Source organism: Fistularia commersonii, chromosome 24 (assembly GCF_037954325.1).
Source record: "Fistularia commersonii isolate RoL2024-O1a breed Wild chromosome 24, RoL_Fcom_v1.0, whole genome shotgun sequence".
In the NCBI taxonomy this organism is placed as follows: domain Eukaryota; kingdom Metazoa; phylum Chordata; class Actinopteri; order Syngnathiformes; family Fistulariidae; genus Fistularia; species Fistularia commersonii.
In genome coordinates, this window is record NC_141307.1 from 3,221,122 (window position 1) to 3,244,986 (window position 23,865).

Genomic DNA, 23,865 nt, shown 5'->3' on the forward strand with positions numbered 1-23,865 from the left:
CTCAAAGGTTCCTCAAATAGTTTTCACCTTTTTGTTGCATGAGTTAGTTGAATCTGACTGCAACACTTATTGTTTCTAAATTGCAGTCTTGTCTGTGGTAGAATTTATAAGATGCTTCAAGTTTTTCTGTTGCAGTGTTAAGGACTAATTAATTGACAGTAAGCATGATTCAGTTAGTCTTTACTGAAACTTAGATTTGTTTTGATTGGGACAGTTAATTAAATCTTTGTTAGTGATGCTCCAGTTGTATTTGCTTTTCGTTTCAGGTACATGACACAGGCTCTGCTTGGTTTTGTTTTGCTCTTTTCTGATAGCTACTGTGGAACGGCTGTACTAGTCCAAAGATTTGAGTTGTAACTTTGCACACCGTTCATGTCAGATTGTTAAAGTGGCTGTTCATTCCTTGTAGGAAAACAATTTTTGAATTCCGGAGTCTCAAACTAGATTCATTGAGAAGGAAGCTCTAGCCCTCAGCTTTGTAACACTGAGGTGTAAGTCTGTTTCACTGCAGCACCTGTTTGTTAATCTGTTCAATTGGCACTGTTTCCCTCTGTTGCAGGTAGTTCTGAGCCGCGGAGAGCGTTTAGTAAATGGTAACCAGTTGCCGTCCCCTATTGGTCCTGGATGGTGCCGGCGAGTGCTGCGTGGTCTCTGAACTGGGAATTGCTTTTGGAGGCAGCAGCGGTTGTCAAGCCACAAACTGCTTTGGAGCCAAGGACGTTCCACTTTGTACCATTGTTTTTGCACAGTGTTAATAAATATGCTTTCTTGCAACTCCTGTCTGCATACTTTTGTTCCTCTTGTTTTGGCTCCCTGAGTGCATAGGGTTGCATCAGATACTTGCGCCATAACCAAACATGCAACTTGACATGTTAAACAAGTGACACAGAAGGCCCATGTTAACTACTGCCATCGGTGCTGATGGCCCACAGGGTACCGTTGGAAATTGGGCTGCTGTGGGTGCAAGGAGAGGAAAGGAAAGTGGATGTACAGGAGAACAGGTGCAAAGCGAGATACTTGGCAGATTTTGTTTTACTGATAGGCAGAGAATTGGAGTTATGTTGATGGAGGACTTTGAGGAATGTTCTGAAGGTGAAAAAGTCAGACTTAAAGCTGTGATGCTCAATGTTAGCAGCTATGACCTGTAGGTAGGATGGGAGTTAGATGAAGTGGTGATTTGATATTGGGCATAGGTTTGTGGAGGGAAAGATGGTGGTAGACTTTGCAAAAAGGATGGAAATGGCTTAACCGAACACATTTTATAGGTGACTTAAGAGCGGAGGTAGACTACATCTTGTTCACGTGAGGTCAACTTTTGTAGGTTGAAATGTTCTGGCATACATGTGGTTTCTTGGACTGTCTTCTACTAGCTGGTCTTTGATTTTGAAGGCCGCAAGATATATTCCCATTTATTCAAATATATAGCTGTTGGACTCAGGTTCTGTTTACTGCATATATAGACTTCAAATCAGCTTGGTGGGAAGGATCACAGTGCATTTGTGTAATATTTGGTGCATGTTGTGAGATCTGGTGTCAGTGGGCTGATCCTGACTGAAACAGAAGGGTACTGGTTCAAATCCCATATCTTTGTAGTCTCTGGAAGGAAATAAGTAATCCTGTCTTGTCAAACAACTCTTGGGATTGCATGTGTTCCTTTGGGTGCTCCCATTTGAATGGCAAACTAAAATTTGGCTTAATATACCAATAGACTCAATAATACAAATTGTTTATTGCTAAAGATGACTGGCTACTGAAGTGTTTGTTGTATTTCAATGCAGACTGTGAATTTGCATCCAGAAAGAAACTTGACAGTAAGAGAAGCCTTGATGGAATGTCATTGTAATGTTTGTTTTGCAAAGTGTGATGAGAATGTGTGTTTTTCAGATTGTCCTCTGAGTCCACAAATGTACATACAAGTGCTTGGCAAATGAATGGTAAGCGACGTCTTTGATTTTTCTTGATAATTTTGTGTAATGTTATTTCGTGTTTAAAAAAATAACAGCAGTGACTTTACTGAAGTCAGTAAGATGTTGGGTTGTGACATTTTTCTGTGATTTCTTTGTGTTTAATTGTAAGGTGTTTGACAGTGCAATGCTAAATGTTGTGTTTGTGCTTGTAGGTGCAGTGAGCGCCTAAGAGTGCCATGGGGCTAGTTTTGTGTAAAGTTAGCAAAGTGTTTAAGCTTTTTTTGTATTTTAATCATGTGTTTCTCCTAACTTTAGTTAGCAGCTAACTTGATTTTAATTTAAATACTTTTTCCTGTATCTTGTTTGATGTTCATCTTTCCTGAAAATCAATAAAGTATCCATCTCCCTCCAACTGTGTGTCTGGGGTCCCTATGTTGATGGGAACCCCCCCCCCCAAAAAAAATTTTTGATAGCAGGCTTGTTTTTACCGTGCATCTTTACATGCCCCCCTCTCGCTCCTCCCAAAGTCCCCCTGGGGGGCCCTGGTTAGTGGGGCCCCCCCTCCTCCCTATCTCGGCCTGTCTGCCTCTCGCCCTCCTCCTTGCTTCGCCTGACTCCCCCACGTCGGCCTTGTATCGGGGTTGGGACCCGACCTGGCTGTTGTCGGCCTTCCACCGGGCGGGTACCCGATGTGGCTGTGTGACTGGTACTGGACTTGAACCAGCGGTATCACATTCAGCGTCAGTGGCTTATGGCACTGCGCTAACCAGTCACAGAGAGAAATCCGGGTTTTTCCTATATGACGTCACACTTAGAGGAAAAAAGCACTTAGGGGGAAAAAAAAAAAATCAAAGAAAATTGCACTTAGATTCATTTGGCAAAGGGAGACTTGAACCCTGGACCACCGGTTGCAAGGTAGGTCGCTGATCCCACTACACCATCTGTGAGCTTCGACCAAAGGAGATCCTGGGACGGCTCTCACTGAGGTTCGGGACCCAATGTTGCTGTTGACCAGCGCCGGACTCAAACCAGCAGTATCCACACTTGGCATTGGCAGCTTATGGGATTGAGGTAACCAGTCAGGCTCAGCACGTATATAACCTTACATGAAGAGAAAAGCACTTAGGCAACACTCAGACAGGATGCAGAGCTGCAGCAAGCATGCTGCGTCAGCTAGAAAGAAAATAGGCAACAGGACTTTGGTTTTGCCTCACTTTATTTTCAAACACTCGGCCAACTTTACACAAAGCACGTAGAAATCAGAATCACCCAATATCATTTGGAAGTTAGTTTACTGAGTTATCCGCTCAGTTATCCTCCACGCACAAATGTGTGTGATATTGACTTTCATCTCTATATGAATTCATCAGAAAGAAAAGATGCGCAACTTGATAGGACACCAGTCCACCCCTCATAAGAAGGTCTTGGTTTTAGAAGAGGTGAGTGTTTGCTTGTAAATAAATTGTCCATTAAAATCAGACTTCCAGCTGTTCAGACTGGTGATTGATGCTTATGTGTGTTCTGGCTTTACTTGACAGAATATGATATTTTTTAGAAATAAGGCGCACACATATCTAGACCTGACAGACCTCACACCTTCAAAAAAAAAAAAAAAAAAAAATTGGGGTTATGTTTCCCCTTGACACACAGGTAGGGTCAAGTCAGTCAGTCAGTCCTCATGTTCTGCCCCTGCAGTCTCCTGGGTGGCTGTGCACACAAGTTCATACAACGGCAAGGCTGAGCAGAGGATACTGGTGGACAAGTGGGAACTTTCTGTTCGTTCAGTCACTACTTTGTCAAGCAGTGTAAAGTTCTTCTTCGGCAGACGAGACTAAGGGGTCTGCATGTGAAGGGACGGTGTCACGATCGCCCGTCAGAGGAAACCCAAATCGGCATCACCACCTTGGACAGGGAAAAAAAAAAAAAAAAGTGCACATTTGGTGAGTTAACAGAAGTCAATCTCAAGTATTTGTTTAGTTCGAACGGAAGGAAGACGACAAAGGAACAGTCATACCGTAGGTCACCAGTGTTCAGAGAAACTCCTATGGATTCCCGTATCCTGGCCAGAGGATACCAATGGTGTGAGATGGGAGTCAAAGTAGCAGTCTGTCAAAACAGAAAAAAAAAAACCAGCTCTGAACAGGGGAGGCGCCTCAGACACGACCTTTCACAAACACATAACGGCACACCGTGATCGACGGGGTCTTACATGAGTCTCCCTGGTGGGCGTCGCAGAGATCGAGGGTACAGTTGCACCTTTAGTAGGTTCAAAAGCTGACAAGAGGGGTAAAGGACACTTCTTCTCAATAGGATCACCACATGGTCAATCATGAACTAGCGAGGAACAACCGATGATCTGGCTTGAGTGGTCGCAGGCAGACTCCTCTTGTCCCCGTCTTGACGAGGCCTGATGAGCCGCAGGTGCGCCGCCGCCCCCAGCTGTATTCCGAAAGTTTAACGAGTGCTCGTGACCTTTTTTTTTCCCTTCCTAAGCTGGAGGAGCATCGTGACACCTGGAAGTGGATGCCAGAGCTGCAGAAGAAACAACCGGCTGGTGCAGGAGAAGGACGACTCCTCCGCCCGCGGCCTCCCTGCCAGATCCCGGCGTCCCCCTGGCGCCCGATGCTGCTGCCTGCTCCCTGGAGCGCGAGTTGGATGCTGTGCTGGAATGGCATTTATTTAGTTGTAATTTTATCCAGCTGTGTATATTTCGATTCTCGATCAATAAAAAATGTATAATAACTTACGTGTGAGTTTGCTGACTGACCACCGTGTTGCGTTGTTTGTCGTACAGAACGGTACTTTGTGACATCCTTTTTGACTGCCTTTCCAACACTTTTGATGGCGTAAAATGGCTGCATATTTTGAACTGGGATACGCGCACACGTGATTTTTGGTGGCGGGGCGTTCGTCCCCTGGGGTCATCGAAAAGAATGACGAGGGCGCCCGAAAACATACCTCTTCACCAAGCACTACCCCGCTCATCGCACTTTGCCCCCCACAAAACAAAAAATAAAAAATAAAAAATTTGAATGGATATATGACTATGGATTTGAGACGGCTATTTGGTAGAGCGGTGACTTCCGAATACCGACGACTGGTACTTTGGATCTTCGATGACTGAATTCCACTTTTTGTAAGTTGCTTTGGATAAAAGCGTCTGCTAAATGAATGTGATGTAAATGAAAACCAACTTCAGCAAAAAATAGCTCTACTTTTACACAAACGCACATAAGAAATTTTGAAAGTGAGCAAGTGCTCTAATGAGAGATCAATCCAATCCAATACAATCCTGGCTGACACACTCTGTCAGCAGCATTCAGTTTTTTTCTGTTTTTTTTTTTTTTTGGTTTTGGATTTTGGATTTTTTCTCAAGATCTTTAATTCTGTCTGTCTCTTTATTTCCTTAATAAATTATCAGGATTTATATCAATTTATATCGATTTATTATTTTCACTCCTTTCGTATCGCTGTTTGGTTCTGGTTGTGTATTTTTCACCCTTACTTTTCCTTTATGTTGCCCATTCTTATCCCTGATGTTGTTGTTGTATCTGTTGTCTGTTGTATTTGTGGATGTCTTGCTATCTTTTGTCTCTCTATTTATATTTATACTACATATGGTTTTTTATTTTTTTACATTATAACTATTTCACTGCCGTGAAAAATGAATTTCCCCTCTGGAGATGGATAAAGTTGATCTGATCTAATTCTATGTTGCAGGAAATTGGTGAGAGCGTGTAGTAAACGCTAATTGGTCGCGGCCTCCTATTGGTCCCTGCCAGGACGCCGGGCTTTTAAATACCGGCCATGACGTGGTGTCTGAGAGACGCCAGGACAGTGCTGCATGGTCTTTCTTGCCTGAGCAAGGACATTTTTGTTTTGTCTTTCAGTTCTGATGTGTTTGTTTAGAGTGTGCTTGTGGACTGGTGTCTTTGGTGAGTTCTTGTTCTGATTTTATTTTAACTTACAAATGGGTTTATTGAGGTGAAGCCAGTGAGAGGTGTCTTGCACACATTGAGTTGGTGTGCTTTGAAGATATTTGAGGTTTACTTAGTGTTGGGGAAGGGAAGAAGAACCAGAGTTCATGTGGTTGCGGGGTTTGCTTCCTTGTTGGATAACTTAACACGTTAGTTTTTGCCTTGCACTGTTTTCTGCCCGACCCCCGGCAATTCCTTTTCTTGGTTTAGCCTTATGGAAGACTGTTTTTGCTCCTCTACTCCCAAAAAGATTCCTCCAGCAGTTTTACCCTTTTGATTGTGTGCTAGTTGAATCTGAATGCAACATTCATTTGTCTCTAACAGACAGTGATGTCTATGGTAGACTGTAAGATTCTTGCAAAGTTGCTTTTGTCCAGGTGCACTCAAGACCCATGAGTTGTAAGCAAGCATGATTCAATTAATCTCAACTGATGAATTTAGATTTGTTTAAAGCGGTTTTATTAAGACAGTCCATGATATATTGGCTAGTGACACTTTTAGTTCCAACTCTAGTTTCATCAGGTACATGACACCAGCTCAGTTTTGTTCTTTCCTGATAGCTACTGTGGAACGGCTGGATGAGTCCAAAGATTTGAGATGAGAAACTTCCTTTGCACTCAGTTCATGTCTGGAGAAATTTGGTGTCAGAGTGGCGTCTGTTCCCTGTTGGAATACACTTTCTGTTTTCCAAAGTTTTTGAAAGTAGACCCGTTGAGCAGGAACCCCTGGTCCTCTTGGCTTTGTAACCTGTGAGGTGTAAGTTGGTCTCCCTGCAGCACCTGTTTGTTCATCTGTGGCTCTGTTTCCCTCTATATGTTGCAGGCAGCTGAGAGAATTTAGTAAATGGTAACCAGTTGCCGTCCCCTATTGGTCCTGGGTGGCGCCAGCTGAGTGCTGCGTGGTCTCTGAACTGGGAATTGCTTTTTGAGGCAGCAGTGGTTGCCAAGCCACAAACTGTTTGGGAGCCACAAACTTTCCACTCAACATTGTTTTTGCACAGTTTTAATAAATACGCTTTCCCGTAACTCTTGTCTGCATACTTTTGTTCCTCTTGTTTGCTCTCGCTGTTCCAGACGGGGACGTAACCAATGCAGCCTCTGTGGGGCATGGGCTAGTGTCTTCCTGAGCGCAGATAAATGCACAGGGCTGCATCAGCCGTAGCGAACCTGCGGAGGCCCGGATTAACAACTGCCATCCGAAATAGGGCGGCACACAAAAGGGAAGTGTGAGACTGACGTCGAGGTGGTTCTGCAACAGCGTGCCGTCAGGGGTCCAAGAGCCTGTCCAGATAAAAACAAATGTTCATGGTTAGTCAGGGCTGGAAACATAGCTGGAACATTGCAAGGGCCATGACAAGTGACCAACGGGGATCTTAAGGCGGCCTTACATTCGACTCCCTGGCAGCCCCAAACAAGGTGGCAGGCGTCGCAGCGGTAAAGCGGGTTCAAAAGCTGACGACAGGAGGGGTAAAAAGGATCGACGACTGCGGAGAGGCACTGCGGGAACCTGGAGCTGGCAAGGAGAGGCATTGACAGTTAGGAGGAAGCATGATGCAAAGAGTCCAGGGTGGGTTCATGAAGTCGCGAGGGACGACAGACGATCTGGCTCGAGAGGCCGCTGGCAGACTCCTCTTGTCCTCTTCTTGACGAGGCCTGATGAGCCGCAGGTGTGCCGCCGCCCCAGCTGTATTCCGAAAGATTAACGAGTGCTTGCGACTTTTTTTTCTTTTCCCTTCCTAAGCTGGAGGAGCATCGTGACACCCGGAAGTGGATGCAAGCGCTGCAGAAGAAACAGACCCGGGTGGTGCAGGAGAAGGACGACTTCTCCGCCCGCAGCCTCCCTGCCAGACCCGGGCTCGGATCCTGGCGTCCGACACCGCTGCCTGTTCCTTGGACTCTAGTCGGACGCTGTGCAGGAATGGAAGTTATTTTGCAGTAATCCTATCCGGCCTTGTATATTTTGATTCTCGATCAATAAAAGTGTGCGTTTGAGTTTGCTGACTGACCACCGTGTTGCGTTGTTTGTCGTACAGAACGGTACTTTGTAACATCCTTTTTGACTGCCTCTCCGACATTTTTGACGGTGTAAAATGGCTACGCATTTTTAACTGGATACGTGCAGAGAGAGGAGGTGAGGAAAGAGCCCGGGACTGAGAGTAGGGGCTTTGAATATCGGGACTATGACGGGAAAAGGTAGAGAGTCGGTCGACATGACGCAGTGAAGGAAGGTGGATATACGGTGTGTCCGGGAGACCGGGTGGAAAGTTAGTAAGGCTAGAAGCTTAGGAGCAGGTTTTAAGTTGTAATATTATGGTACTGATAAGAGAAATGGAGTAGGAGCTCTCTTGAAGAGGCAGTTTGTTGGGAACATTCTGGAGGTGAAAAGAATGTCAGACTTATGAGTCTGAAACTGGAAATTGAAGGTGTGATGCTCAATGTTGTTAGTGGCTATGACCTGCAGGTGGGATGTGAATTTGAAGAGAAGGAGAAGTTCTGGAATGAGTTAGATGAAGTGATGCAGAGTGGACATTGTTGCAGACTTCATTGGACATGTTGAAGGCAATAGAGGGGATGAAAAAGTGACGGGCAGATTTGGTGTACAGGATAGGAATGCAGAGGGACAGATGGTGGTAGATTTTGCAAAAAGGATGGAAATCGCTGCAGTGAACACCTTTTTCCAGAAAAAAAACAGGAACATAGGGTAACTTATAAGAGCGGAGGTAGGAGCACGCAGGTAGACTACATCTTGTACAGACGAGGTAGCCTGAAAGAGATCAGTGGCTGCAAAGTAGTTGTAGCTGAGAGTGTAGCCAGACAGCGTAGGATGGTGTTTTGTAGGATGACTCTGGCGACAAGGAAGATGAAGAGGACAAAGGCAGCGCAGAGGACAAAATGGTGGAAGCTGAAAAGGGAGGAGTGTTGCCTGGTTTTCAGGGAGGAGTTGAGAAAGGGTCTGGGTGGTCAGGGAGAGCTTCCAGATGATTGGACAACAACAGCTCGTGTTGGAGACAGGTAGAAGAGTACTTGGTGTGTCATCTGGGAGGAAAGTAGATAAGGAGACTTGGTGCTGGAATGAGGAAGTGCAGGAGTATATACAGAGAAAGCGGTTAGCGAAGAAGAAGTGGGATACTGAGAGGACTGAAGAGAACAAACAGGAGTTCAGGGAGGTGCGGCGAAAGGTAAAGATAGAGGTAGCAAAGGCAAAACAAAGGGCTTATGATGACTTGTATGCTCGGTTGGATAGTAAGGAGGGTGAGAATGATCTATACAGGTTGGCGAAACAGAGAGATAAAGATGGAAAGGATGTACAACAGGTCCGGGTGATTAAGGACAGAGAGGGAAATGTATTGACAGATGCTAGAAGAGTGATGGGAAGATGGAAAGAGTACTTTGAAGAACTGATGAATGTGGAAAATGAAAGAGAGGCAAGGGTAGAAGAGGTGACTATTGTAGACCACAAAGTAGCAAAAATTAGTAAAAGTGAAGTGAGGAAGGCATTGAAGAGGATGACGAGTGGAAAAGCAGTTGGTCCTGATGATATACCTGTGGAGGTGTGGAAGTGTCTAGGAGAGGCAGCCGTAGATTTTCTGACTAGATTATTCAACAGGATCTTAGAGAGTGAGAAGATGCCTGAAGAATGGAGACAAAGTGTGATGGTGCCTATTTTTAAGAATAAAGGGGATGTGCAGAATTGTTGCAACTTTCGAGGGATAAAGTTGATGAGCCATACAATGAAGTTATGGGAAAGAGTAGTGGAAACTAGACTGAGAGCAGAAGTCAGCATTTGTGAACAGCAGTATGGCTTCATGCCTAGGAAGAGTACTACAGATGCAGTATTTGCGTTGAGAATGCTAATAGAAAAGTACAGAGAAGGCCAGAGGGAGTTGCATTGCGTTTTTGTAGACCTAGAAAAAGCATATGACGGGGTGCCAAGAGAGGAGCTCTGGTATTGTATGAGGAAGTCTGGAGTGGCAGAGAAGTATGTTAGACTGGTGCAGGACATGTATGCTAGCTGTGAGACACTGGTACGGTGTGCTGTAGGGGTAACAGAGAAGTTCAAGGTGGAGGTGGGACTCCATCAGGGATCAGCTCTGAGCCCCTTCTTGTTCGCAATGGTGATGGACAGGCTGACAGATGAGGTTAGACAGGAATCCCCATGGACCATGATGTTTGCGGATGACATTGTGATCTGTAATGAGAGCAGACAACAGGTAGAGGAAAATCTAGAGAGGTGGAGGTATGCTCTGGAAAGGAGAGGAATGAAAGTCAGTCGCAGCAAGACAGAATATATGTGTGTGAACGAGAGGAACTCGGGTGGAGCGGTGAGGCTACGGGGAGTGGAGATCAAGAAGCTGGAGGATTTCAGGTACTTAGGGTCAACAGTCCAGAGCAACGGAGAGTGCGGAAAAGAGGTGAAGAGACGGGTCCAAGCAGGTTGGAATGGGTGGAGAAAAGTGTCAGGGGTACGAAGGGATAGAAGACTATCGGCCAGAATAAAAGGAAAGGTGTACAAGACAGTGGTGAGACCAGCGATGATGTTTGGACTAGAAACTGTTACAATAACCAAAAGACAGCAGGCAGAACTAGAGGTTGCAGAGATGAAGATTCTTGAGGTTCTCTTTGGGAGTGACCAGGATGGATAGGATCAGGAACGAGTCTATCAGAGGGACGGCACATGTTCGATGTTTTGGAGAGAAGGTCAGAGAAACCAGACTGAGATGGTTCGGTCATGTACAGAGAAGAGATAGAGAATATATTGGTAGACGGATGCTGGAATTGGAGCTGCCAGGCAAGAGGTCTCGAGGAAGACCAAAGAGAAGATTTATGGATGTAGTGAGAGAGGATATGAAGGTTGCTGGTGTGAGAGAGGAAGATACAGAGAAAAGGGTTAGATGGAGAAAGTTGACTCGCTGTGGCGACCCCTAACGGGAAAAGCCGAAAGAAGAAGAAGAAGAAAAAGAAGAAGATAGGAATACAGAGGGACAGATGGTGGTAGATTTTGCAAAAAGGATGGAAATGGCTGCAGTGAACACCTTTTTCCAGAAAAAACAGGAACATAGGGTAACTTATAAGAGCGGAGGTAGGAGCACGCAGGTAGACTACATCTTGTATAGACGAGGTCACCTGAAAGAGATCGGTGACTGCAAAGTAGTTGTAGCCGAGAGTGTCTTTCAGATCCGACACATTAGTTGTAGGTGAGAGTGTAGCCTTACAAAAAGAAGTTACAGGTCTGTGAGAGCCAGAAATCTTGCTTGTTTGTAGGTGACCAAATACTTATTTTCAACCATAATTTGCAAATAAATTCTTGAAAAATCAGATAATGTGATTTTCTGGATTTTTTTTTCACATTCTGTCTCTCATAGTTGAAGTGTTCCGATGATGAAAATTACAAGCCTCTCTCATCTTTTTAAGTGAGAGAACTTGCACGATTGGTGCAAGTTGGTGCAACAAAATACTTTTTTTCCCCACTGTATATATGTACATATATTTATACATACACACATATCTGTATGTGTATGGGTAAGTCTATGTGCTATACTGTTGAACAGGAAGTGTGTGTGTAGCTCATAGGCTTAAGGTGCTTTGCTTGTGATATGAGCATTGTTTTTTTTATTGTTTTTTTTCAAGATCTTAAATTATATCTCTTTATTTTCTTTAGTAAATTGTCTTGCTTTATTTATATTGTTTTCACTGTATTTATATTGTCATTAAGTTCTGGTTGTGTATTTTTCACTATACTATGTTGTTGTCATAACTGTTGTCTATTTATTTGTGGATGTCTTGCTATCCTCTGTCTCTCTATTCCTATTTATACAATATATACTTTTTTTTATTTTAGGACATTATAACTATTACACTGCTGTGAAAAATGAATTTCCTCTCTGGAGATGGATAAAGTTGATCTGATCTAATTCTATGTTGCAGGTAATGTGCAGCAGGTGAAAGCGTTTAGTAAATGCTAATTGGTCGCGTCCTCCTATTGGTCCCTGCCAGGACGCTGGGCTTTTTATACTGGCGTCATTTCTGGGCGACGCCAGATCTCTGTGGAGAGCCAGCTGAGAGGTTGAGGTTCACTGGGAAATTGCCGCTTTTTTTATTTATTTTTTTTTAAATTTATTTATTTTTTGGTGATGAAAAACTACTTTTTGCTTTGTCTTTCAGATCGGATGCATTTGTTTGGAGTGCTTATGGCCTGAGAGTTCTGGTGAGTTATTGTCCTTGTTTGTCTTCAATGCAAGTGTTGCTGCAGACTTCAGTGCTTCAATAAGTTTCAGATTCTCCTCCCCAGTGATCTTTGTACCTGTGCTCATCTGTTTGCAGTCCTGAAGACTGTTTGGGACCAGTTCTTCATGTGAAGAGAACTGGAGTTCCCCTGAAGGAGGACTTAAGGTAATGTTCTGGAGGTGAAAGTAGAAGCTGCAGATGTGATGCTCAGTGTTAGTGGCTCTGCCTCAGAGCTGCAGGAGTTACATGTCAGGTTACGGCCGTGGTTAAATCAATGCATTTATTTCTAAAGTGTTCTTTCAGATGACGTCCGTGAATGTTGTGTTTGGTCTTGTAGGCGTCCTGACAAGGATCCTGAGCCCCAGAAGAAGCCTGTCCAACACAAGAAAGGTAGAGTGTGTGTGTGTGTGCGCGCGCAATAAGTTTACTTTTGTGTAAAGTTAGCAAAATGTTTTATGTGTCTTTACCTGTTGCAATTTTACATGCTTGTAGTTTTCCTGCTGTCAAAATAAAGTGTACTTGTACACCCTGATATCAGTGTCACTTTATTTTTTAAAATCCTTTTTAGTTTATCCTTTTCCTGTTAAACATTTTTCTACGTTTGATTCAGCGTCTGATGCAGTGACTCTTTAGTGCAAAGATAATAAGTATTTATTCTAAATATTGCACTTGGAAATCCTTCACTTTGAGATTGACTTGCAGTATTTGTGTCTGCCTTTTGGACTGTTTAGTCTTAATTCTAACTATTAAGAATAATTCACATGCTATGCTGCACACTCGGCGCAGTAGCCTTTTCTGTGAAACTCTGCCCGGCGTCCAGCCAATCATACGATGCAATTACGCATCGAATCACAGCATTGACAGTACTTGCTCTGCCCGTACACGCTATAGAACAGTAAAAGTGTGGCGGAGTTAACTTGATGCAACGCCTTATCATGGCGTCCCCTCAAAGTAAAAGCAATGCGGTTCTTGAACGTCTGCTCTGCGAAACATGAAGCAAAGTAGGAAGTGACTTTTCCAGTGGAAAATATGGACGAATTGGAAGCCATGATGGCTGTTGCTCTGGTTGCCGTCGGATACGTCCTCTATGGAGGAGTCCGGTGAGTGACCTCCTCAGATGTTTGACTTTTACCCGCTGTTTCTTCACTGCAACGATCTTTGTCCCGGTGAGGCTCTCAGCCTCGCCATGTCGTGACACATTGTCTGCAAACTATTCTGGCAAAGCTGACTTGTTTCTCTGGATTTCAGCTGAAGCTCCACTTTTTTTTTTTTTTTTTTTTTTTTTTTTTTTTTTTTTCTTGTAAGAAAAAGCCATTTTAGCTAAATTCTGAGTCGTTGGCAGAATGGAGTTGGTCCTCAGAACACGCTCACCTGACACCACCAGCCGAGGGCTGAACCGGAAGTTAGCGACGGAAGCTTCGAGTGCTAGTTCAGGGAAACTAAATTTAAAATGTGTACATGTGATGCCAAAGAATGCAATGAGTCAATATAGTTCATCCTCTCAGTGTTTAATGACATGAAAAGAAACTTAAGGGTGTTGATAACCTACAGGTAAGTACTGGGCAAGGAGACGGCTTGCAAGCGCAGTGCCTTCGTGAACCTTTTTGGATTCGCAAGGAAGCTGCAGGGAGAGAAACTCAGTGGTCGGCGCTCTCGTACAAAGGAAGACCTCGACCGCCACATGAGGGCGAGACCTGCAGATGCTGATCTCTGACTGGGTTGCGATGCTGTTGTATGAAATTGCATCCACAGGCCCTCCAGAGTCTGCAGGAGTGGGAAGACCGAACTTGACCCTTCCTGGGTGTGAAGGGGAAACACACCCCAATTTTTTTTGGACCGAAATGTAAATAAGCTTCTTCTGCTTTACGGCCTGAAGGTCCAGATAGATATAAGTGCCATCATTTGTAAAATGTCTGACTGTCAAATAAACCCAGAACACACATAAGCATCAATCACCAGTCGGACAATTTATTGACACTCAACTCTTCAGGACTGGTTCTGTCAAGTTGATCTTTTGATGAATTCAGAGATTTCTGGATATACAAGTCAGTGTCCACATTGTGGAGAAGGTTCCATTCCCAGACCGACAAAATACGGTTGCAGGTATGTTTTTATACGTGCACACGTTTGTGTGTGGAGAAATGACATTTGGGGATTCTTCCACCCCCCCCCCCCCCCCCCCCTTAAGTGTTTTGTGTAAAGATAGCAAAATGTTTTTTTTATGCTAAAATAAAGTATCCATGTGCAAATATGTGGCTAAAAACCGAAGTGCACCATCCATTTTTTTTCCTAAGTATTTTTCTCTAAGTGTAAAGTTAGACATGTGCAAACTGGATTTCTGCACCTGACCGGAAAGCTCAGTGTCTCATCGACATTTGGTGATTTTTTTTTGTTTCCAAGTGTTTTCTGAATCAAAACCAAAGTCCTTTTGCCTATTTACTTTCTACCTGACACAGCATGCTCTGCATCTTGCCTAAGAGGTTTTTTTTTTCCTTCTCAGTGCTTCTCTCTAAGAGTAGGGTTGTATACGTGAAACCCGAAAATGTGGAACTAACTGGTTAGCTCAGTGCCATAAGTTGCCGACGCCGCATGTGGAAACTGCTGGTTCGAGTCCAGCACGGGTCAATATTGCCTATATCAAGTCTCACTTTGCCAAATATATCTGAGTACAATTTTTTTCTAAGTGCTTTTTTTCCTCTAAGTGTGACGTTATATAGGAAAAACCCGGATTTCTCTCTGTGACTGGTTAGCGCAGTGCCATAAGCCACTGACGCTGAATGTGATACCGCTGGTTCAAGTCCAGTACCAGTCACACAGCCACATCGGGTACCCGCCCGGTGGAAGGCCGACAACAGCCAGGTCGGGTCCCAACCCCGATACAAGGCCGACGTGGGGGAGTCAGGCGAAGCAAGGAGGAGGGCGAGAGGCAGACAGGCCGAGATAGGGAGGAGGGGGGGCCCCACTAACCAGGGCCCCCCGGGGGGACTTTGGGGGTAGAGAGAGGGGGGCAGGCAGACGAGCACCGTAGAAACAGCCCTGCTAGAGAAATTTCTAAATTTTACTTTTTGGAAAATTCCGCCCCACACACACACACTTGGAGGGGATACATACTTTATTCATTTTTGTAAAGCTAGCCAGGGTGCACACACTACCATGGCACTCTTACATGCACAACTTCTGGCCTCACCACACCTGCAACAAGCACAAACAACAATTACAGATGCACTGTCAAACAATACTTTGATTTCAACACATACAAAGAAAACCTCCTCAACTACACAACAATTCAGCTTGAATATCAGTAATCAATTAACATTGTGCCTAACACAAACATTATACAAAATTAACAACAAGAATTCAAGACATCACTTACCATTGTATTGACAAATACTTGGGATGTACATTTCTCCACTCTCAGGACAATCTGAAAAACACAGATTCTCATCACACTTTGCAAAACAAACAATACAATGACGTTCCATCAAGCCTTCTTTTACCTTCAACCTTCTTTCTGGATGCTAATTCACAGTCTGCATTGAAACCCAACACTCACCTCAGTGGCCAGACATCTTGAGTGACAATTTGCATATTTGACTATTTAATATTTGTGAATGTCCAGATTGAGTCTACTTTTGGTATATTAGGCCAATTTTTAGTTTGCCATTCAAACAGGAGCATCCTGAGGAATACATGCAATCCAGCAAGCTGTTAGACAGATAAGACAGAATTACTTTTCTATTTACAGAGACTACAAAGATATATACTATATACATGGACTTGAACCAGTGTCCTTCTGTTTCAGAAAATCAGCCCGCTGATGCCTGATCTGGTAAACATAAATCTACATAAACATGTGCAAAATATGAAGCAAATGCACTGGGATCCTCCCTGCCAAGCTGATTTGAAGTATATATATATATATATATACATATATTGATCTATGCAGGAGCAGAACCTGCTTTGAGACAGATTTTACATCCTGTGTCCAACAGCTGTATAGTGACTAGATTCACATAAAGACCGGCTAGTAGACGACGTTCCAAGAAACTGCAAGCATGTCGACATTTCAATCCGCAAAATAGTTACTCACTGAACCTCAGATGAACTCTTAGACAAGATGTGTACCTCCGCTCTTAAGTCACCTTATAGAATTTATTCACTAAAGCTTATGCTGGACACCAAACCTACCCACCACATCTTCCATTACAGAATTAATCCTGACTTTCACCTCCAAAACATTCCTCAAGGCAACGCCAAGTCACTTCCTGTCAGTACAACTGACTCTGCCAAGTCTTTAGCTTTGCACCTGTTCATCCACCTTCCTTCTCTGCATCAGACTTTCCTTTCATGGCACAAGTTATGTCTGATGCAACTTGTGCATTCATTAATGGCATTTATCAGGTCCGTCTAGGCCAGGGAGACCAAACAAGAGGAACGGAAGTATCCAGACACAAGTTACAGGAAAGCGTATTTATTCAAACTTTGCAAAAACAATGGTACAAAGTGGAAAGTCCTCGGCTCCTAAGCAGTTTGTGGCTTGACAACCGCTGCCTCCTCCAAAAGCAATTCCCCAGTTCAGAGACGGTGCAGCTCCCAGAGGGTATCTGGCGTCGCCCAGGACCAATAGGGGACGGCAACTGGTTACCATTTACTAAATGCTCTCAGCTGCTCAGAACTACCTGCAACATACAGAGGGAAACAGAGCCACAGATGAACAGACAGTGAAACCGACACACTGCAAAGAGTTACAACGCTAAAGCACTTCCATAGGTTAACAGACACCACTTTAACAAGCAGACAAGCGCTGTGCAAAGGAAGTTGTATCTCAAATCTCATGCTAATACAGCCGTTCCACAGTAGCTATCAGAAAAGCTGAAAAAGAAGCTGAGCAGATCGAACAAAACCAGAGCTTTTTTGGAGCTGCTCCCGGCAAGAAACAGCCAAACATCATTTTGGTTTTCTAAGCTTTTCTAGCAACATCGGCAGGTTCTAAGTGCACCAACTCTTAAACGCTACAAATGTTATCCTGTCACTTTTACAAACACATCAGACTTTGTCTACACCTCTGGTACCAACTCATAGGCAGTATTGCCGGTTTTCCCACAGCCAGATACTCTGAGCCCTGTTGCAGTTCATGCAGAATACTAAGACTGCATCTTGTCACTCAGGACAGTTTGCAATAGCAATGTCCAAATGTCTCAGGGCCACTCGTGTCGCTCTACCCTCTAAAAATGATCGGTTTCTCCACCTCACATACATTGAAAGGAGAATCATGCAAACATACCGACTGACATCCAGAGGTGGTGATCCAAAAGAAAAGCCAAGCGTTCCGTACAGACGAGCCTGAGGAGTCTCTTGTGAAGGCACGGGGTCACGATCGCCCATCAGAGGAGACGAATCAGCAACACCTACTTGGACAGAAAAAAAAAAAAGCAAAACAGTCTTTGTTCCTCCAAAGATCCAAAAACGGGGAGAAAAAAAGGCAGCAAAAACCATGCAGTAAATAAAAGTCAAGCATAACTTCTGGTTCCTTCTTACCTTTCAACTCTAAGATGAAGCGCAGCAACTCAATGTGTGCAAGACACCTCTTGCAATTCCACAGCCGAAAGCGACCATCCAGCACTCAGCAGGTTCTCCTCAGAGCCTCGGCATCTCCTGGAAATGACGTCGCAGCCGGTATAAAAAGGCTGCCATCCTGGCACGGACCAATAGGAGGCCGCGACCAATTAGCATTTACTAAACGCTTTCACCTGCTGCGAATTTCCTACAACACATAAGATCGGATCAACTTTGTTCCTTTATTCCTTTATAACTTTTACACTGGTGTGAAAAAAGGAATTTCCCCTCTGGAGATGAATACAGTGGATCAGATCTTACTCCATGTTGCAGGTGATGTGCAGCAGGTGAAAGCGTTTAGTAAATGCGGCCTCCTATTGGTCCCTGCCAGGACGCTGGGCTTTTAATACTGGCCGTGACATCATTTCCAGGAAACACCAGGACTCTGGGGGAGAGACAGGTGAGTGCAGTGTGGTCTTGGTTGACCGGGGAAGCACACTTTTGTTTTGTCTTTCAGCTCTGACGCATTAGTTTGGGCTGTGCTCTTGGACTGGGATCTTTGGTGAGTTATTCTTCTAATTGTTTTTGGGGCATTTGGGTGTATTGAGACAATGCCGGGGAGAAGTGCCGTAGTATTGGGGAAGATAAGAAGGAACCAGTGTTTGTGTGGTTGCGGTGCTCGCTAAATTGACCCATCAGTTTTTGGCTTGCGCTGCTAATGGAAGGCTGTTTTCACATGACTGAAGTTTCTTGGGTTTTTTTTGCTCCTCTACTCTCAAAAAGGTTCCGCAAATAGTTTTCACCTTTTTGTTGCATGAGTTAGTTGAATCTGACTGCAACACTTATTGTTTCTAAATTGCAGTCTTGTCTGTGGTAGAATTTATAAGATGCTTCAAGTTTTTCTGTTGCAGTGTTGAGGACTAATTAATTGACAGTGAGCATGATTCAGTTAGTCTTTATTGAAACTTAGATTTGTTTTGATTGGGACAGTTAATTAAATCTTTGTTAGTGACGCTCCAGTTGTATTTGCTTTTAGTTTCAGGTACATGACACAGGCTCTGCTTGGTTTTGTTTTGCTCTTTTCTGATAGCTACTGTGGAACGGCTGTACTAGTCCAAAGATTTGAGTTGTAACTTTGCACACCGTTCATGTCAGATTGTTAAAGTGGCTGTTCATTCCTTGTAGGAAAACTATTTTCTGAATTCCGGAGTCTCAAACTAGATTCATTGAGAAGGAAGCTCTAGCCCTCAGCTTTGTAACACTGAGGTGTACGTCTGTTTCACTGCAGCACCTGTTTGTTAATCTGTTCAATTGGCACTGTTTCCCTCTGTTGCAGGTAGTTCTGAGCCGCGGAGAGCGTTTAGTAAATGGTAACCAGTTGCCGTCCCCTATTGGTCCTGGATGGTGCCGGCGAGTGCTGCGTGGTCTCTGAACTGGGAATTGCTTTTGGAGGCAGCAGCGGTTGTCAAGCCACAAACTGCTTTGGAGCCAAGGACGTTCCACTTTGTACCATTGTTTTTGCACAGTGTTAATAAATATGCTTTCTTGCAACTCCTGTCTGCATACTTTTGTTCCTCTTGTTTTGGCTCCCTGAGTGCATAGGGTTGCATCAGATACTTGCGCCATAACCAAACATGCGAGTTGACATGTTAAACAAGTGACACAGAAGGCCCAGGTTAACTACTGCCATCGGTGCTGATGGCCCACAGGGTACCGTTGGAAACTGGACTGCTGCGGGTACAAGGAGAGGAAAAAGGAGTGGCAGCACAGGAAAGTGGATGTACAGGCGCAAAGCTAGATACTTGGCAAATTTTGTTGTACTGACAGCCAGAGAATTGGAGTTACCTTGATGGAGGAAGGTGGAAAAAGTCAGATGTAAAGCTGTGATGCTCAAGGTTAGCGGCTATGCCCTGTAGGTAGGATGGGAGTTAGATGACGTGGTGATTTGGTCTTGGGCATAGGTTTGGGGGGGAAGATGGTGGTAGACTTTGCAAAAAGGATGGAAATGGCTTAAGTGAACACATTTTACAGGTGACTTAAGAGCAGAGGTAGATTTTATCTTGTACATGTGAGGTCATCTGAAAATTGCAAGTCAACTGTTTTGTAGGTTGTTGAAATGTTCTGAGTAACATGCATGCAGTTTCTTGGAATGTTTACTAGCTGGTCTTTATGTGAATCCTGTGGCTTTTTGATTTTGAAGGTTACAAGATAGATTCCAACCAGATTCCAAGATAGATAACCAAACATGTGATTTGACATGTTAAACAAGTGACACAGAAGGCCCATGTTAACTACTGCCATCGGTGCTGATGGCCCACAGGGTACCGTTGGAAATTGGGCTGCTGTGGGTACGAGGAGAGGAAAGTGGATGTACAGGAGAACAGGTGCAAAGCGAGATACTTGGTAGATTTTGTTTTGCTGACAGGCAGAGAATTGGAGTTATGTTGATGGAGGACTTTGAGGAATGTTCTGAGGGTGAAAAAGTCAGACTTAAAGCTGTGATGCTCAATGTTAGCGGCTATGACCTGTAGGTAGGATGGGAGTTAGATGAAGTGGTGATTTGATATTGGGCATAGGTTTGTGGAGGGAAAGATGGTGGTAGACTTTGCAAAAAGGATGGAAATGGCTTCACCGAACACATTTTATAGGTGACTTAAGAGCGGAGGTAGACTACATCTTGTTCACGTGAGGTCAACTTTTGTAGGTTGAAATGTTCTGACATTCATGTGGTTTCTTGGACTGTCTTCTACTAGCTGGTCTTTGATTTTGAAGGCCACAAGATATATTCCCATTTATTCAAATATATAGCTGTTGGACTCAGGTTCTGTTACTGCATATATAGACTTCAAATCAGCTTGGTGGGAAGGATCACAGTGCATTTGTGTAATATTTGGTGCATGTTGTGAGATCTGGTGTCAGTGGGCTGATCCTGACTGAAACAGAAGGGTACTGGTTCAAATCCGATATCTTTGTAGTCTCTGGAAGGAAATAAGTAATCCTGTCTTGTCAAACAACTCTTGGGATTGCATGTGTTCCTTTGGGTGCTCCCATTTGAATGGCAAACTAAAATTTGGCTTAATATACCAATAATAGACTCAATAATACAAATTGTTTATTGCTAAAGATGACTGGCTACTGAAGTGTTTGTTGTATTTCAATGCAGACTGTGAATTTGCATCCAGAAAGAAACTTGACAGTAAGAGAAGCCTTGATGGAATGTCATTGTAATGTTTGTTTTGCAAAGTGTGATGAGAATGTGTGTTTTTCAGATTGTCCTCTGAGTCCACAAATGTACATACAAGTGCTTGGCAAATGAATGGTAAGCGACGTCTTTGATTTTTCTTGATAATTTTGTGTCATGTTATTTTGTGTTTAAAAAAATAACAGCAGTGACTTTACTGAAGTCAGTAAGATGTTGGGTTGTGACATTTTTCTGTGATTTCTTTGTGTTTAATTGTAAGGTGTTTGACAGTGCAATGCTAAATGTTGTGTTTGTGCTTGTAGGTGCAGTGAGCGCCTAAGAGTGCCATGGGGCTAGTTTTGTGTAAAGTTAGCAAAGTGTTTAAGCTTTTTTGTATTTTAATCATGTGTTTCTCCTAACTTTAGTTAGCAGCCAACTTGATTTAAATACTTTTTCCTGTATCTTGTTTGATGTTTATCTTTCCTGAAAATCAATAAAGTATCCATCTCCCTCCAACTGTGTGTCTGGGATCCCTATGTTGATGGAACCCCCCCCCCCCCCCCCCCAAAAAAAAAAAAATTTGATAGCAGGCTTGTTTTTACCGTGCATCTTTACATGCCCCCCTCTCGCTCCTCCCAAAGTCCCCCCGGGGGGCCCTGGTTAGTGGGGCCCCCCCTCCTCCCTATCTCGGCCTGTCTGCCTCTCGCCCTCCTCCTTGCTTCGCCTGACTCCCCCACGTCGGCCTTGTATCGGGGTTGGGACCCGACCTGGCTGTTGTCGGCCTTCCACCGGGCGGGTACCCGATGTGGCTGTGTGACTGGTACTGGACTTGAACCAGCGGTATCACATACAGCGTCAGTGGCTTATGGCACTGCGCTAACCAGTCACAGAGAGAAATCCGGGTTTCTCCTATATAACGTCACACTGAGAGGAAAAAAGCACTTAGGGGAAAAAAAAAAAAATTGTACTTAGATATATTTGGCAAAGCAAGACTTGAATCTTGAACCCAATATAGGCAATATTGACCTGCACCGGATTCGAACCAGCAGTTTCCACTTGCAGTGTCGGCAGCTTATGGTACTGAGCTAACCCCCTAGGTTCACTTTTCCGGGTTGCACGTATACAACCCTGCACTTAGAAAGTAAATAGGCAAAAGGACTTAGGTTTTGATTCAGAAAACACTTAGAAAAAAATCACCAAATGTCAGGGACTTGAGACACTGAGCTTTCCAATCAGGTGCAGAAATCCCGGTTGCACGTGTAGAACCTCACACTTAGAAAACAAATTGGACGAAGCACTTTGGAGCACTGATTTTGCACATGGATATTTTATTTTACTGTAGCATTAAAAAAACATTTCGCTAACACAAAACACTAATGTCATTTCTTCACATAAAAATGTGTGCACGTATAAAAACATGCTGACAATCCTATTTTGTCGGTCTGGCAATGGAACCTTCTCCACAATGTGGACACTGACTCTTATATCCAGAAATCTCTGAATTCATCGAAAGGAAAAGATCAACTTGACAGAACCAGTCCTGAAGAGTTGTGTGTCAATAAATTGTCCGACTGGTGATTGATGCTTATGTGTGTTCTGGGTTTGACAGAATCAGGCATTTTACAATTGATGGCACTTGTATCTATCTGGACCTTCAGGCTGTGAAAAGCTTATTTACATTTTGGCCCCCCAAAAAATTGGGGTGTTTCCCCTTCCCACCCAGGTAGGGCCAAGTCAGTCAGTCTTCCTGCTCTGCAGACTCTGGAGGGCCTGTGGATGCAATTTTATACAACGGAACAGCGACCCAGTCAGAGATCAACATCTGCAGGCATGCTTGTGGATAGAAAACATTGAAACTGACTGATTTTTTTTTTCCATTATTCCCAAATTTTAGCAATTCTAGCCATGTGGCGGTTGAGGTCTTCCTTCGGACGAGAGCGCCGACCACTGAGTTTCTCTCCCAACAGCTTCCTTGAATCCAAAAAGGTTCACGACGAAGGCACTGCGCTTGCAAGCCGTCTCCTTGTCCCGTACTTACCTGTAGGTTATAAACGCCCTTAAGTTTCTTTTCATGTCATTAAACACAGAGAATAAACTATATTGACTCATTGTGTTCTTTGGCATCACATCTACACATTTTACATTTAGTTTCCTTGGACTAGCACTCAAAGCTTCCACCGCTAACTTCCGGTTCAGCCCTTGGTTGGTGGTTTCAGGTGAGCGTGTTCTGAGGAGCAAGCTCAGAATTGAGCTAAAATGGTTTTTTTCTTACAAGAAAAAAAAAAGTGGAGCTTCAGCTGAAAATCAGAGAAACAATTCAGCTTTGCCAGAATAGTTTGCAGACAATGTGTCACGACATGGCGAGGCTGAGAGCCTCACCGGGACATTGATAGTTGCAGTGAAGAAACAGTCAAACATCTGAGGAGGTCACTCACCAGACTCCTCCATAGAGGACGTATCCGACGGCAACCAGAGCAACAGCCATCATGGCTTCCATTTCGTCCATTTTTCCACTGAAAAGTTACTTCCTACTTTGGCTTCGCTGCATGTTTTGCAGAGCAGACGTTCAAGAACTGCATTGCTTTTACTTTGAGGGGACGCCATGATAAGGCGTTAGCATGTTGCAAATTAACTCTGCCACACTTTTACTGTTCTATAGCGTGTACGGGCAGAGCAAGTACTGTCAATGCCGTGACGCGATCCATAATTGCATCGTATGATTGGCTGGACGCCGGGCAGAGTTACAGAGAAAGGGCTCCATATCTAAGTCATTTGTGGTGCACTGAGTGTGCAGCTTAAAAACATGCAATAGACACATCCTGGTCATTTCTGACCAGTCAATGAATGTCTGAACTAAACAGTCCAAAAAGCAGACAGAAATACTGCAAGTCAATCTCAAAGTGAAGGATTTCCAAGTGCAAGATTTAGAAGAAACACTGAAGATTATCTTTGCACTAAAGAGTCGCTGCGTCAGACTGAGTCAAACATAGAAAAATGTTTAACAGGAAAATGATAAACTA